This window comes from Pleurodeles waltl, chromosome 11, assembly GCF_031143425.1.
Source record: "Pleurodeles waltl isolate 20211129_DDA chromosome 11, aPleWal1.hap1.20221129, whole genome shotgun sequence".
Lineage (NCBI taxonomy): Eukaryota > Metazoa > Chordata > Amphibia > Caudata > Salamandridae > Pleurodeles > Pleurodeles waltl.
Genome location: NC_090450.1, coordinates 539,944,427 through 539,961,686, shown reverse-complemented (window position 1 = coordinate 539,961,686; position 17,260 = coordinate 539,944,427). Strand labels below are relative to the sequence as shown.

The following is a 17,260-nucleotide window of genomic DNA, read 5'->3' as shown; positions in this document are numbered from 1 at the left end:
TTTATGCGTTTTGATGACCCAAAATACTCCCTTGTCCACACTGGGACTGTAGAAATCCACTCTGTGTACTACAACTTTATGTTTGCTGCACCAGTTGCTTATAGATATAGAGCGACTAATTATTGTTTTTTTAAGCTCCAGCGAGTAACCCTGCCTCTATTTCCTTCCAGTTCTCGTGCCTCTAGTTTAAACCTTGCTGCTAAACCATAGATTTTGTCTGAGACAAGATTAAATGGCAAGCCTTTGGCTTGCATGGGTAGAACTAATCAAACTGGATATGTAAAGCATCTTTCAAAATTCAGATTAGACGGTTGATGTTAGAAACACATGTAATGGAGACCTGTGCTTGAAAAAACTGTGGTGTGTGGACTACTGCATAATGAAGACTGAAATTCTTATAGGTTCTCTATAGTACAGTAGACTTTAAATTAGCTCTTTTCTGAGGCCTAGGAAATTTGAGAGAAAATGAAATGCCTTGACAGTTAGGCCAGATTAGCTCAGGAAAATGGCATAAAGAAGATGGCCTGATTGGGGGCGGTTTGCTAATTAATAACAATTAGAATATAAACTGCTAAATCATTTAGAAAGGTTATGGTTGTTCCTGCTGATGACTCCAACAAGAGGTGAAATCCCCAACACTTTTACATTATCTTTGCACGAGGATCCACTCGGCTAGATGGTGACTGTGACAAGGAAGTCCCAGACTGGAGTAATTAGGATCATTAGTAAGCACATTTGGCAATTCTTGTTGCTTAAGACCCAAAAGCATCACTCGCCAAAGGCAGCTGTTTTACTAGGGGTGTGAGAAGCTGCAAAGTGTTTTCCTCGCATTCTTTCTCAAATTCCATGGAAAACGCTGCCATCGGTGGAGCTGGTTTTAGAGAACTGAATTTTGAACAGACTAAAAGGCCTTGTGGAGCTGTTATATGGAGAGTGGGTACAGAGAGCACTGGGCCTAACGCCTAAACCAGAGACTCTTTTGCCAGCAGATCCTAAATTATTGAGACCGAGACACAATAATGCATTAGGCACAAAGATTATAGCTCAATATGAAGGATTGAAGATTTTGATCTTTCCTCATTACACTCAACTAGCACAGAAGTAGAGGAAATTGTCTGAATCAGTGAAATGCAGACTTAGGAAGAGGCGTACCCAACCCAACTGGAGATATAAAAAATGATACATACATTTCTTAGCGCCATCTGAGTTGGCATGTCATCTGAATTGGCATGGAACTGGATAGATGACTGGGACCCAAAGGGTGATGCCAAGGGGGACCATGTAAAGGAACTGGGCACGGTTGAGTCTCAGTATAACTTCACTACTGAGGCACAGGACTCTGACACCAAAGTGAAATCAGAGTACAATGAATTATCGTAAATGAAGATAGTACCTTTGCGACCAAGCTGTGGCAGATCACCCAAGCAAACAGTTGTACTCTAAGTAATTCTCCTTTAAGTCTGGTGGCCAATTTGGTAGGTATTCTCTACTACGCCTCCTTTTTGCCCTGGATCACACTGTGGCTATTGCCCTCTATCTCAGTGGAACAGCCTATTGGATAGATCTTAGGTTCTCTGCCCGAGGACTACCTCACTTGACAGTTTTGGTAGGTTAGTTTACAGTTGTTCTATAAGATTCTGGGGTGAGTTTCACAATATATGTATGTGAAGCCTGGATTGGCTAGCCTGTCTGCACCATGATTGGATGTGAAAGCCTGTTTTATAACTTTGCACAGAACACCTGGAGACATGAGGAAGGATCTGTATTGGTAAGTTAATTATGAACAATTTGGTGATTAGAATAGATTAGGACGTGGCTGGCTGTGAGGAGGCATTGAATCAGAATCCGACCAGACCCCCCCCACTTACCAATCATGCTGTCAATGTCTCACGCAGCATCCATGTTGATCCTCATTAAAAGAAAAAAAAAACAAGGAACAATGAAAAACAATCTTGAAACATAAAAAAACAAACAGACTCACATTTTCTTGACAGGAAGAGGAGACCGTAAGAGAGGTGAAGGAAGAGAGATGGGGCTTTTCACAAGTGGGACCGCAAGAGGCCAAAGGAACAGACTATAGCGGATAGAGGAGTGACAGAATCTAGGAGGATAGGGAGCCCGCCGCGCAATGACAAAAACTTAGACACACTCAGAGGCTGTATCCTCAAGACTATAATCCCTACCTGGAAGCCGTGGGGAAGTGCCCGGCCCTAGCCATGCTCACCAGGGTGTGCCCATGCATCCAGTCCTTGAAGCAGGAGGACCTACAAAAGAACAGGGTCAGAGGGAGTGAACAAGAGAACGCTACTAGAAAGAAAAGATGTGTAAAACCTAATCCTGACAGAAAACAAACTTTCAATTAAGATTTGTTTTTCAATCCTAGCTGAGTCTTTGCGATCCCTCCCACACCTTCTAACAGGTGGTGTCAGAAGCAGGATCTTCAGTTTGAAACATGATGGAGAACATCTTACACCGGCTTGTGGAGGGTCAACAAAAACTTGATGGGCGTTTGGAGCAATACTGAGGGCGTTTGGAGCAATACTGAGAGAGGAGTATTCCAAGATGCTCTCAAACAACAGGCTGAGCACTTACTTCAATTATCCAAAAGTCAAGTACAGTTAGCCACTTGTATATCTCATGGTCGTGGACTTGTTTCTGTGGAGCCTCCTACAAAAGAGTACCCTAATGAAGATCCCATCACCTTTCTCCTAAATTTTGAGAAGGCCGCGAAGGCCAGTCGATGGCGGGAGAATGGGCATAATTACTATCTTGCCCCCTTGCTAGTCAGGAAAGCTCAGATTGCAAATCAAGCAGTCAACCCCACTGGGGATACTCCATACCAAGAAGTTAAGAGGCTGATCTTGAAACACTTGCCAATCGAAGAAGAGTGCTATAGAACGGCTTTTCCAAAAGAGACAGAAAATTCACAAGATACCACCCGGCATCTTTTTTGTAAGTTAAAGAACACAGCCAAAAATGGTTGAACCCTCAGGAAAATACTAAAGAGGAAACCATGAATAAGATCTATTTGGAGCAACTCCTGGAAGCCCTCCCCAATTCCATCCAGAGGGTAAGACAGCATGCAGGGCTAACTCTGGAAAATGCCATTGAAATGGCCACCTCTTTTTCTCCCTGTGCAGGGTCTTATAAGTATGTCAAAACACTGGAAAGTGGGGAATACTTTGAAACTACCTCCTCACCCTACCATCAGAGGAAACCAACACCCTAAAAACTGAACCTCCAATCCCCTGACGTCCTTCACAGGGTTTAAGTGGGAGTAGCGGACCACAATGTTTTGAATGTGGAGAGTGGGAGCATATAGCCAGATTCTGTAAATTGTAAAGAACAGATAAAGAACCTATGGAGGTTAATTGCATCAATAAATCCATATATTATACACAAAAAAAGGACTTAGCTACAACTTGACTCTACAGGTGAACCAAAATTTGGTTTTGGCTTTATAAGATTCTGGGTGTAAGTTGTCTATAATCAGAGCAAAGCTGGTTGCCCCACATCAAATGGTGATCCCAACGAAAAGTTGTAATCAAATGAGTTCATGGTGACCAACAGGAATATGACATAGCTAGAGATCTGGTAGTTTTCTCAAAAGGTGAACCCAATTTACAGAAGTAGGGGTACTTCCCAATTTACTGGAGAAAATTATTATAGGAACTGACAACCCTCAGTTTCTTGACCTTCTGAAAACCAGTATAGCAAAGAGCAGAGCTGGCTAGAACAAGCTTGATCCTCTCTGGCATAATTAAGATCATCAGGACCCAACGGACAGAATAAGAGCCATAGGTAAAGACAGTTGGAGAAAAAGAGAGGTCCTATCAAAGAAACACTATTAACCACACATCCTTGGTAATTGTATAACAATTTTAGAGCTGCTCAGGTTAATAAAAATTCCCCTCAGAATGCTTGGAAAATTGCCTAAGAGGAGGAACAAGAGGGAAACCAGATATACACCTGTTGTATTATCCAAAAGGGGCTACTATATAGAGTGAGAAAAGGTGGAGAAAGTATTCACTTGCTTATTCCCAAAGCCTTTCAGGAACAGGTTATTTTTCGTGCTCATTCCTATCTACTAGCAGGTCATTTGGCCTAGAAAAGATTTCTAAGGCCAGTTTAGAACAGGTATACTGCCCAGGAGTATATAACTATATGAAGAACTTCTGTCAAACATGTTCCACCTATCAGAAAAAAAACTCTTATCAACCCCTGGCATTACCTTTAGAAAAGATGCCTAACATAGGAAACCCTTTCTAATGGGTTGGGTTAGATTTGGTACGTCCACTTATTACTTCCAGCAAAGGCAACAAATATATTTTAGTACTGGTCAATTATGACACTTTTTATGTCAAAGCTGACTTCTTAAAAGAAACTGCTTCTAAAATAACAGCTACTCATCTGATTGAAATCTTTTCCAGAATAGGGTTCCTGAAGGAAAAGTTAACCGACCAGGGTACTCCATTTGTCTCCAAATGAATGCAGCAAATTTGACAAAATCTGGGTATCAAACACTTACACACATATGTTCATCACCCTCAAATTGATGGGATGGTGAAATTATATAATGGCACCTTAAAAACGTATGTCCGGAGAAGGTTGTAACTGGGATGAACTCCTACTGCCAGCTCTATATGTTATCCGTAGTCAAGTACAGAATGGCTTGAGATACTCATCCTTAGAGCTACTTTATGAAAGGAAACCACAAACATTTTCTAGAATCGGCCCACAAAGCCTGAGATTAAACTTCCCAGGAGAATAATACTCTTCTGGAGTAGGCACTCCAACTTAAGACCCAGTTAGGGAAATTATGGGAACTGGCCATGACCCAATTAGATCAACCTCAAAAGAGATAAGAGTATTATTACAATAGGAATACCAAATTGAGGGGGTTGAAGGTAGGAGATTGGGTTCTAGTACTCCTACTCTCTAGTGAGAATAAACCTAAAGTGGAGTGAAAAGGTCCTACAAAATAACTGAGAAGATAGGTAAACTCACATACAAATTGCAAAAGTCCTGGACCCACACAGACATTTACTACATCAATCTTTTAAGGAAATGGTTGGGGCCCCTTCCCCACAAGATTAAGTTAATCAATACGGGGCCCTACCTAAAAGTACAACTTGAGGACCTTTCAGTAGAAGATACTCTTAGTCTGACACAAAGACACAAAATATTGCAAAATCTACAAACTTTTTCCCCTACTTTCTCGGGTATCCTGGGAAGGACCCCTCTTAATGCTCATGCTACAATCACCAAACAAAGGGTCATAAAAATACAAATACCCTAAAGGATTCCAGAGGCCTGACAGGAGGTCATTTGTAAAGAAGTAGCCTGAATGTTAGACATGAGAGTAATAGAGCTGTCCTCCAACAAGTAGTCCACCCCTATTGTTTTAGTCCCCAAACTGGATGGAGGTATCTGCTTCTGTATCGATTTCAGAGCGCTCAATAGAGTATCTAAATTTTATATATATATCCCCTCCCAAGAATATACCAGATGATTGAACTATTAGGTGATTCCCACTGTACCTCTACTTTAGGTCTCACCAGAGGGCATTGCCAAATTCTCTTGAGAAAAGAAGATAAGGAGAAAAATGCTTTTGTTACCCCTGAAGGTCTTTATTGATTAACTGTGTTACCGTTCGGATTACATGAAGTCCCAGCTACCTTCTAATGATTTATTAATTGATTTTTGGAACCTCATCATCAATATGCTGCTGCATATTTAGACAATATTGTTATTTTTAATCCCAGTTGGCAAGACCATGTAACATATCTAACAACGGTCTTTCCAACCCTCCAACAAACTGGCACCCATTTCAACTCCAAAAAGTCCAAGATAGCTCTTGGTAAGGACATATATTTGGACTACCTTCTAGGAGGTGGTGTTATTGAATTTCAAGAGGAGAAAGTTCAAGCTGTATCTCAGGTACCATTCACTAAGAATAAGAGAGACCTAAGGGCCTTGCTTGGTCTTCTAGGATAGTATCGAAAACTCATACCAAATTACTCCGACCTCTCTGCCCCTCCTACTGATCTTTTAAAGAAGTATAAGGGAACCTAGAGCCATGCTAACCCTTCCCCGGCAGCTTTACATGCCTGTACCAATTTACAACAGGTCATATTTTCAAAACCCGTTCTGCAATCCCCAGATTTTAAAAAGCCCTTTATTTTACACACTGATGCTTCACATGTAGGATTGGGGGCTCTTCTCTCCAAGCTAAATGGCAAAAATGTGGAGATATCCATCTTTTCATTAGTCAGAAACTGCTTTCTAGGCATCTCCACTATCCTAACATAGAGAAGAAATGCTTGGCAATTTAATGACGATTGAAAAGTTTCACTATTATCTAGAGGAGTGCCAGTTTATCCTGTACACCGATCACCCCCATTTAGCTGATGTATAGGAACAAGGGACTTAACCGCGGGTCTTGGGTGGTTCCTATCTCTCCAACCTTATTTCTTTGAAGTCCGACATAGAAAAGGACGGGGCATATAAATGCTTATTTCTTTTCTGCAATTCCCCGTTTTTCCTGAGTGGAAAAGTCAAAGGGGGGAGGTTTGTGGGAAGGCTGGTGAATCAGAATCAGAGACCGTTGAGAGCTCCTAGTTTCAGATCAAGCCACCAGTGTCCCAAGCAGCATCCATGTTGATCCTCCCTAAAATAAGAAAAAAAGAAGGAATCATGAAAAACAATGTCGCAAACATAAACAAACATTCTCCTGCTTTCCCGACAAGAAGAAGGACAGGAAGAGGAGGAGAGCGTAAGAGAGGAGAAGAAAGGGAGGAGGGGGTCCTACAAGTGGAACCGTTAGGAGCCAAAAGAACAGACCGAAGTAGACAAAGGTGTGCCCAAATCTGGGAGGGTAGAGAGATGCCGCAGATGACGAAATCCTAGACACACACGCTGAGGCTGTATCCTCAAAACTACAACACCTACCAGGGAAAGAACAACAAAGAAGTTGTTGGGAAGCGACCATGTTTGCCTGCAGGGCCTCCCAGAAGTCAGAGGGACTGGAGAGGTGCCTAGTCTTAGCAACGCTCACCAGGGAGCATGGCTTGCCCAGGCATCCTGTCCCTGAAGCAGGAGGAGCTACCAAAGAGGAAAGGAACACAGGAACTCAGAGTGAACAAGAGAATGATACTTAGAAAAGATGTGTAAAATCTAATCCTGACAGAAAACAAACTTTCAATAAAGATTTTTCAATGCTAGTTGAATTTGTGCGATCACTCCACACCTTATAACACTGGCCTACGGGTACAGACACAAGCTAACAACTAGTCTGCATGTTCTGTAGTTGATAATTGGAAAGTACAATGACATAGAATGTGAGAAGGCTGAACACTTATTGAAAAATACACAGGGTATTAGTTTATATTGTCCAACATGTCTCTAATATGGTTTCTATTCGGAGGACCCAACTTGCCAATACTGAGCACAGTATACTGGCTAACAAGTAGCAATGGCAATTCTTTTATTATCTTGCTACTCACATTTTTTGTGAGACTGGCAAAGATACTGCAACCATATGCAATGTCCCCCTGCTGAAGGTTGGAGGTTTTAAGTGTGCACTTGAGTGCTTTAATGAAAGGTGTCTGATGGCAGTTGTACCATACTCCGAAGCAGGAGTCTAGTTGATGTGTAGCATACTGGTCACCCTGTCCAAGTCATATACTCTTTTCACTCCGCCCTAGAAGGGTTCTTCAGCCAACTCACTATTTTTTTAGTGAACAATATCATTTTAGTGGTTTGTGAAAAGGCCTCACTACTTTATTCGTCCTTCGTCAGCTCACTCCCCCCTTCAGAAAGAAATACAGATGTGGATGGGGATTCTACTGCTAGAATCCAAACATGGCTTCCGAGATCACAGCTGCTGCACGATATGATCTTTAGAACTAACAGCCTACATGGAAACTAACCGGAATACTGTCATATCTCATGCATTAGGATGGGAAGCCATAAAGTGAGCTGTAAGGTGATTTAGTCTAGGGAATGTTTGTGGAGTGTAAACAAAGGCCTATGCATGCACTTTCTTCAATTCAGCCCCAATAATATGGAACTCTCTCGAACCAGAGATTCGGCTGAAGCTATCGACCATCGCTTTCGAAAAGGAGGTCAAAAGGATTTTATTCAACACATTTCTGGTGATGTGCAGATCAGGGGTCGACACAGACCGCCCAATCCCTCTTGGTACCCTCTCCTCACACCATAGCTAGCAGCGGCTTCGATGACAAGCTGTCTGAAAAAATCATGTGTGAACAGCTTTAGCTGATACAATTTGTATCTTATTATTGCCTATTGTTGATGGATGTTTATACATTTCATAGACGTTACCGGTAAAGACGTCTATTTATATACTTCATTGATGTTACAAATAATAATGTCTATTTTTGCACTTCATTAACGTTATAGGTAACATTTTATCTGTACAGCGTTAATGATGTTTTGATTAATATTTTGCATATGTTGTAAAGGATAACAACTTTTTTCTCTATACACCTCTCAGATAATTTTGGGTAATTTTTGCGCTTTTTTTTACAACTCTCTAAATATACGAAAATGGAGTGAGATAACATTTGGACCTTGAGATTGGAAATCTTTAAAAGGAACTTGGTAAACTAAAGAATTGCCATTGCGGCCAGACAACGGAGGTTGGGACGGAAGATATGTGCTTTAGGAACAGCCCATGTAAACTGGATTCATTTATAGGTACCGGGTGTCGCCAGCGCCTTCACAGGGAGGGTGAGAAAGGCCGCAAGCTAAAGTTCTGGTTGTTAAAGAGGGAAGACGTGGGTGACCAGATTTTCAGACACAAAAACCGGGACAGGCCAGAAACAGAAGTAGGACTAAAGGCTAACATCAAAATATATACATACATTTCTGTGTGCATGGTGAGTGCGAGTAACGTTCAAACACTGAAACACGTTTTAACCATCTGTTCTTTTAAACTCGATTTATGAAGCATTAGCTATAGCAGGATCCCCACCCTGGGCCCATCTACCCTCCTTCTGAAACTGAGTATGGGGTTTCCCCTGTAACCCCCAAGATTATGGGAAAATAAACGTGAACAAAAATAGTTACTCTCCAGGGTAAATTTTTAACCTTAATCAAACCAGAAAAAATGTAAATTCTGTGTTTTTTTGTATGCCAAATACATACTTCCAAAAACATATTTTGGCGAAAAACAAAGTTTGATTTTTGACACAAGACGAAGTTTGCTTCTTTATACAGAGTTCTTGAGTAATACTCGTGGACTCTGCGTAAACATATGGAGAGTATTACTCAAGAACTCTGTGATTTTCGTCATATTAATTTGAATTTGCCAGAAAACGTTTTGCTTAAGAAAATAAAACTTGAGTTCGAGTACACTGGAAATGTATGAAATCCAGTTTATTTGTAAAATATAGGCACCTTTGGAACTTAAAACATACATTTGAATTCTGCTTTGCACGTTTGGACGACCTGTGTCCCATAAAACCAAGACATGTATTTAAAAGTCAGAAAAACATCGGAATGCCAGGCCAGTCCTTTCAAAACCGTGACTGTCCAGGGAAATCTGCTACTGCTCCTGAAAATACCTTATGCAGTAGGTAGCCTAGCACTCCCAGCTTTATGGTTTAAGATCTCTTTTATTGATTTTAAGGAGCATTACAACATCTCCCACCTACAACCAATGGCCGGTGGGTGGGGGGAGGGGCAGAAAAAGGAAAGAAGAGAAGGGGGAGGAGTGTATTAGGGGGGGCACCTTATTTCAGTGGTTGCTATCGTCAGTCGTTGGGCCTACCCGGAGTGCAACTTATCAGCCAGAGTGGTATGGCAGGGGCAAGTTTACTGTTCAGTCCTGAGAATCTACTTTCCTTGTCAGAAGCAGGATGTGGAGGTAGGAGGGGCAGGTCAGTTCCCAAAACTCTGCTGACATATATCTAAGAGCCGGGCCCCATGTTTTGTTGTTGAAGAGGGGCAGTATACTAGTTGCTGCTGCTGTCAGTTTTTCCATGCCCATAAGTGCCCACAGTTTATGTAGCCAGTCAGCGTGAATAGGGATAGTCCCCATCGTGCCAGCAGTAGCTGCTTAGCGGCTCCCCAGGCCAGAGGAATAGCCCAGCCCCTAGGGGAGCGAAGTGGGTACGTCTGGGGATTGGGGAAGCCCAGCAGGATGTAACTGGGAAACTGTGGTATGTTGGTGTCGTAAATATCACCTATTGCCTGGAGGATCGGTCCCCAAAAGGGGGTGACCTTCGGACAGTGCCACAACAAGTGAGTGAGTCTGCCATCCATTCCACATCCGCGCCAACACCTACCATCACTATGCACCCGCCCACGCTGCCATCCAAGCTGGGTGTATAGTACATGTAGTGATATATTTTCAGGAAGATTTCTTTGGTGGTTGTGACGCGGTCTGTCACTCGTGCCCTGTGGAGGATATCTCGCCACTCGCGATCTGTGAAGGTGCGTTCGCACTCGAACTCCCATCTGCGTTTGGCTGATGTGTTGGGAAGCATAGATGGCGTGACCAAAAAAGCATAAATATCGGACAGGAGTCACTTGCCCCTGTCCCTAGTTCGAGGAAGTTAGAGGTCTGATCGCATGCGGACGTATTGCAGGGGAGGTTAGCCAGTGGTGGGCAGCCAAGTATTGCCAGTATGCACTGTCAGGGAGACCATACACTGCCTGTAATCTGCTAAAGGTCATAACAACTTTCTCATTCAAGAGGTCCCCGATCTTTTGCATTGTGAGTCCTGCCACTTTAGATAAGCTGGCTCCCCGACTGCAGGAGGGAACTCAGGGTTGCCGATAAGCGGTGTCTGGGGGGAGATCGCCGTAGACAGTCCCTTTGCCGTCTGTACCCTGTCCCATGCTCCCATCGTAGCCCGCAGGACCGGGTAAACATTCACTCCGGTCGGTGCCTTCTAGGGATCCATGGCACTTTCCATATGTGCAGTCCCGCTACTGCCTGGTCAATAAAACACCAGTATTTTTCCATCTGCGGGCAGGCCCACTCAACCATATAGCACAGCTGAGCTGCATAGTAGCAGCTAAGCAGATGCGGGATACCTAGGCCTCACTCTGCCTGAAGTAGGTATGCTTGGCCCTTCGACATTCTAACCCTCTTACCTTTCCAAATATACTCCCATATAAGCGCCTGCAATTCGTCTAGCAGATGAGGGGGTGACTGCAGCTGCAGTGTCTGCATGAGGTAAAGTATTTTAGGCAGGAGAGTCATCTTAATTGCAGCTATATGACCCAGCCACAAGAGGCCGTAAGCCCTCCATTTCGTCAGTTCAGTGCGGGCAGAGTCCAATATCCTAGTGTAGTTACATGCTGCTGTCGTTTCGGGCGTGGGATGTATTTTCAGGCCCAGATACGTGATATCTTGTGCGGCCCAAGAGAAGGGGAGCCCCGCCTCCAGGGAGCACCTCTCCGCCTCTGGGATAGTTACGATCAGTATCGATGATTTGGTGAGATTAGTTTTAAATCCTGATACTCCACCAAATGTCAGTTCTGTCATGACCCCTGCCAGGGAAGTTTGAGGATGAGAGATATGAAGCAGCACGTTGTCTGCGTATAGAGCCACTTTATGTGTTCTACCACCCATCGGTAGGTCAGTTATGTCTAGATTATTGCGTATACGTTCAGCAAAGGGCTCCATGTATAGGGCAAATAGTAGGGGGCGAGAGGGGGCAGCCCTGTCGCATGCCCCTTGAAATAGAAAACCTCTGGGACAGTCTGCCATTCACAGACACCATACCTCTAGGTTTATCATAATTGCAGCGTATCCAGTCACGGAATCTAGAACCAAGTCCGATATGCCTCAGAACATCATGAAGGTATCGCCAGTGGAACTGGTCAAATGCCTTTTCCCCATCAATAGAAAGCAGAAGGGCTGGGATTTGGGCTCGATGTACTTTGTCCAGTAGATGGCATAGTCTTTTAGTATTATTGCTCCATGAGTGCTTAGGGATGAACCTGGTTTGGTCCGGGTCAATCAGGCCCTGCATGTGTGATTTCAGTCTGTGGGCCAGGATTCCCGTAAAGAACTTGGCGTCCACGTTCAGTAATCTTATGGGTCGGTATGAGGAGCACAGGCGCAGGTCCTTCCCCGGCTTGGGAATAACGGTCACCACGCCTAATTGCATCGTGGGGGGAGGGAGGATCTGCACTTAAAGTGTTGTATAATCGAGCCAGCCCTGGCACCAGCAGGGGACTAAAAGACTTATAGTACTCTGAAGCGGTCTACACCAGGTGCTTTACCGGGTGGCAGACGGTGTATGGCCGCTAGGACCTCCGCTGTAGTGATATCTCCGTCCATTAGTTCACTAGCAGCTGGAGGGATTCGGGTCAGGGGGACGGAGTTCAGATAGCTCTCCACTCCCTCCTCATCAAGCTCCTCCGCTGTATACAGATCGGAGTAGAACCTCTCAAACTGGTGTAAGATTTGCTCCTCCTGGCAGGTCCGCGTGCCATCAGGCAATTGGAGCTCCACCACACGTCGTCCCACAGCCTGCACCCAGAGTCGGTGAGTCAGTAGGCGTCCTGCCCGATTACCCACTGTGTAATATTTCTGCTTGGTTTGTAATAGGGCGTATTCCGCCCTATCACCATCTAAAGCTCGTAGCTGCTTACAGAGAGTGGTAATTTGTCTCCGTACCACCAAAGACCCAGTCCGGCCATGAGTGACTTCCAGACTCCTTATGTCATCCTCTAGCTGCTGCCGTTTTTCCCGTCATGCCTTATTTAGTCTCGCTTCTAACGCTATGAAGTGCCCCCAATAACTGCTTTAAGAGTTTCCCATAAAGTGGCAACACTAACCTCAGGGGTATCATTTGCGTCTAGGTAATGCTTTATCGTGTCCTCAATTTCCGCTAGTATGTCTTTGTATATTAGGAGTCTCGTATTAAGGCACCAGCATTTTGCAGCTGGGGCGTGTGGTGGAAGAGCAAGCAACAGCATGAGCGGGGTGTGATCAGACAGGAACGCTACTCCTATCATAGTCTTAGCCAACCGGTTGGTAACGCATGGTGAGGTGAAGAAAAGGTCAATGGTTGCATAGGTCTGTGTACTGCGGAAAAGAAAGAGTATGCCCTCTCTGTCGGGTGTTGCTTACGCCAGACGTCTATAAGTCCTGCCGCCACCACCCACTCCCTGAAATCCTTTGGGAAGGCACCTGTCTGGCTATATCTCTGGACTGTTCTGTCAAGCAGGTTGTCTGGCACTAGATTAAAGTCTCTCCCCTCCACAATTTCCTCGTCCGGGGTAGCCAGAACCCTCCCCAGGGCATCCCTTAAGAATCGTTCGTGCTGTTCATTCGGACCGTAAAAGGTGGCTACAGTCAGCCTATGGCCTCGAAGGTCTATGTGAAGGGAGAGAATTCTCCCAGGAATCTCAGCTAGTACACCAAGTACCTGTCCCGGGAAGTTGGTGGCCAAAAGGATTGCTACACCTGCCCACCTCCCAGGGCCTGAGGAGTGGAATTGTCTGTCGAACCAGCGTGATCTCAGCCTTTTCCAGTCTGAACGAACTAGATGAGTTTCCTGTAAAAGGCAAAGATCAGCCTTTGCGTCTCTGAGTTGTATCATTAGTGCTTGAAGTTTTACAGCTGCATTAAGGCCCTGGACATTTAGGCTAAGGACAGTAGTCATGGGGAAAGTGAGGCTGACTGCTACGGTGTCGATGGAGCCCTCCACCCAACAAAAAGTGGGCCCAGGTATGTATACCCATGACTGGCGAGGGGGTAAGGTGTGACCCCTGCAAACTCAGGACAGAGGGATAGGAAGTAGGGAGGGTGAAAACAGACAAGGTATAAACTTGAAAAGTGTTCCCCTTCTGGGAACAAACGTAGATTAATCTGTGGGGGAGTCCGGTCCTCATGCTGGCATCAGGTGACCACCACTCTGGAGGGGAATGGAGCTCTGCCACTCGGCCATCCCAATCAAGTGTCTCTTTGCCTTAACAAGATCGTGTACTGCTTCTCTAACTGCCCATCGAGCCGCAATTCTTTGTTAGCTGGGGGATTGTATGTGGATCTTGTGGGTTTTCATTGGTCCGAGTCCACATCTGAGACGCTATCCTGGCTACGTAGACGTCGGAGCAACGCCGCCCTGTCTTTTTGGCTCTCTGCCATTGTGGGCTTGTGATGTTTGGTTCATCTGGCCTGAATTTTTGAGCAGGCCCCCCTCAATTCGTGGTCGCTGCTCTCGCTCATTTGGCGACTGTAGCATGTCTCCAAGGCGGGATGACATTCCCTTCATGGCCTGTGCCTCCTCCATTGTGCGGATGCTGCGAGTTTCATTTTGCCAGACGAATTGGAGGCGGAAAGGATGGCCCCACTTATATCTGATACCACTTTCTCTTAGGAAGTCCGTTACAGGTTGGAGCGCTCTACGACGCTGCAACTTCAGCGTCGATAAGTCCTGGAATAGGCCAATTCGAAAGCCCTCAAAGTCAATTAATGGTTGGTCTCGGACCGCTGCGATTATGGTCTCCCTTTGTTTGTAGTGGTGCAGGCAGGTCAGTATGTCCTGGGCTTGACCCGGAGAGCAGGCCGGGCGGCCAACCCTGTGTGTTCTATCAAGCAACACAGTCTGATCCTTTAGGGCCAGTGCCACATGTTGGAAGAGGCGCACCACAAAGACCTCAAGCATTCCCGTCACCGCCTGCGATGGTACGCCCTTTATTTGGATATTGGAGCGCCGTGACCTATTCTTCTAGTCTTCAATCTGGTACTGCAGTTCTTGAATCTTGTCCTGCAGGGTAAGAAACAACTCCCTCCTATGGCAGTCCAGTTCTTCCTCTCGCTCGTCACAAGCTTATTCCAGTGTGTCTACTCGTTGCCCCAGCTCAACAACTTCTTGTTTAAGTTCTTTAACCTCTGCTGCTATTTCTTGTTTCGGGGTGGCAGAGTCTCCATGTCGGGCCCCAAATAGCTGTTCCATGAAGGACCTAGTCAGGGGTGCTTCTACGTCCTTCTGTGCCCCTAGGTCTACCGACTCTCCTCCTTCCATCGCCGGGGGCTCGTCTAGCTGCGCCTTCTTGGCGGGAGTTTTGTTGAAGAGGTCCTTGAGGGAGCCCTCCTTCTTGTTATGTCTTTGGGACGTCAGCGCCGCCGTCCCGTGAGCGATCACTGACCTTATTGAAAATGTAGGCCACCAGTTGCGTCCTCGGCTCATGGAGTGCTTCTGTACCGTCACTGATGCTTGAGTCGTCAGGTCTGGCGTCCGCCCTCAGTCCAATCTCTGGGCTGTGCAAGTTGCCCCTTTCATAGTTCCAAGTTTTCCCCCCAACTGGGCCTCCGTCGTAGTTCTTGTGCTGGGATTAAGGTGCCCAGGAAAGTCCCATCTCATACACCTGCTTCGCCTTTGGTGGTCGAGCACATATGAGACCTTGGTCTCAGGGTCGGGGGTGTCAGCTCACTCCCCCCCTTCACTCACCCGAAGCCCAGGACCCCAGGCAGACTCTGATACGATCAGTAGGCCACCCCAATTCTCACGTGGAAGGCTGGTTTACTTCTCTGGCCGTGCCGCACAGCTGCTCTTACTACGTTTCTTCTAGCAGCCTCAGTATTCCTAGGTGACCATAGGCCCAAATTGTCACCCAGTCGCTCCTTTCCTCAACGGGCCCGACCTGCTCCCTTTCTCTGCCATTTACTCACGCCGCCTCCTACCTTTCTGCCACACGAGCGCTCACGGGCCTCTGCTCCGCTAGGTCCGTCCTGTTCCTCCCTCAGGCCAGTGCCGCTCCGGCGTCTCTCCTTCGCCCGTCGTCAATCAGCGATCAGGGGGTCGGTTGGGCCGCCTCTCAGCATGTCATTGTTATGTCTTTGGGACGTCATCTTCGCCGTCCCGTGAGCGATCACTGACCTTATTGAAAATGTAGGGCACCAGTTGCGTCCTCGGCTCATGGAGTGCTTCTGTACCATCACTGATGCTTGAGTCATCAGGTCAGGCGTCCACTCTCAGTCCAATCTCTGGGCTTTGCAAGTTTCCCCTTTCATAGTTCCAAGTTTGACCCCCAACTGGGCCTCCGTCGTAGTTCTTGTGCTGGGGTTAAGGTGCCCAGGAAAGTCCCATCTCATTCACCTGCTTCACCTTTGGTGGTCGAGCACATCAGGCACGTAGGTCTTCGGGTCAGGGGTGTCCGCTCACTCCCCCCTTCACTAACCCATAGCCCAGGACCCCAGGCAGACTCTGATCCGATCAGTAGGCCACCCCGATTCTCACGTGGAAGGATGGTTTACTTCTCTGGCCACGCCGCACAGCCGCTCTTACTATGTTTCTTCTAGCGGCCTCAGTATTCCTAGGCGACCATAGGCCCAAATTGTCACCCAGTCACTCCTTTCCTCACCCGCCCCGACCTGCTCCCATTCTCTGCCATTTGCTCACGCCGCCTCCTACCTTTCCGCCACACGACCTTATTGAAAATGTAGGCCACCTGTTGCGTCCTCGGCTCGTGGAGTGCTTCTGTACCGTCACTGATGCTTGAGTCGTCAGGCGTCCGCCCTCAGTCCAATCTCTGGGCTGTGCAAGTTGCCCCTTTCATAGTTCCAAGTTTCCCCCCCAACTGGGCCTCCATCGTAGTTCTTGTGCTGGGGTTAAGGTGCCCAGGAAAGTCTCATCTCATTCACCTGCTTTGCCTTTGGTGGTCGAGCACATCAGGCATGTAGGTCTTCGTGTCCGCTCACTCCCCCCCTTCACTCACCCATAGCCCAGGACCCCGGGCAGACTCTGATCTGATCAGTAGGCCACCCAGATTCTCACGTGAAAGGCTGGTTTACTTCTCTGGCCGCACCGCACAGCCGCTCTTACTACATGTCTTCTAGCGGCCTCGGTATTCCTAGGCGACCATAGGCCCAAATTGTCACTCAGTCGCTCCTTTCCTCACCGGGCATGACCTGCTCCCATTCTCTGCCGTTTGCTCATGCCGCCTCCTACCTTTCTGCCACATGAGCGCTCACGGGCCTCTGCTCCGCAAGGTCCATCCTGTTCCTACCTCAGGCCAGTGCCGCTCCGGCGTCTCTCCTTCGCCCGATCGCCAATCAGCGATCAGGGGGTCGGCTGGGCCGCCTCTCAGCATCCGGCTAGGCCGCATAGGCCTCCAGCAGCCCCCGCATCAAACGTGGTCCTCTGCTGCCCGCTCCTGTGGGCAACTGGCCAGCACCCCGGGCCCGTGACCCCACACAAGGGCCTCAGGCTCCAGGAGACATCCACCAAGCCGAGGAGGCCGGCGTCAGGGGTGCCCGACAAAACGTGCC

General features: G+C 46.7%; 1 protein-coding gene across 1 annotated transcript in view; it reads right to left on the bottom strand.

The window, feature by feature from the left end:
• Positions 1-17,260, bottom strand: part of LOC138265860 (collagen alpha-4(VI) chain-like) — a 946,529-nt gene that overhangs the window by 787,898 nt on the left and 141,371 nt on the right. The window lies entirely within an intron of this gene.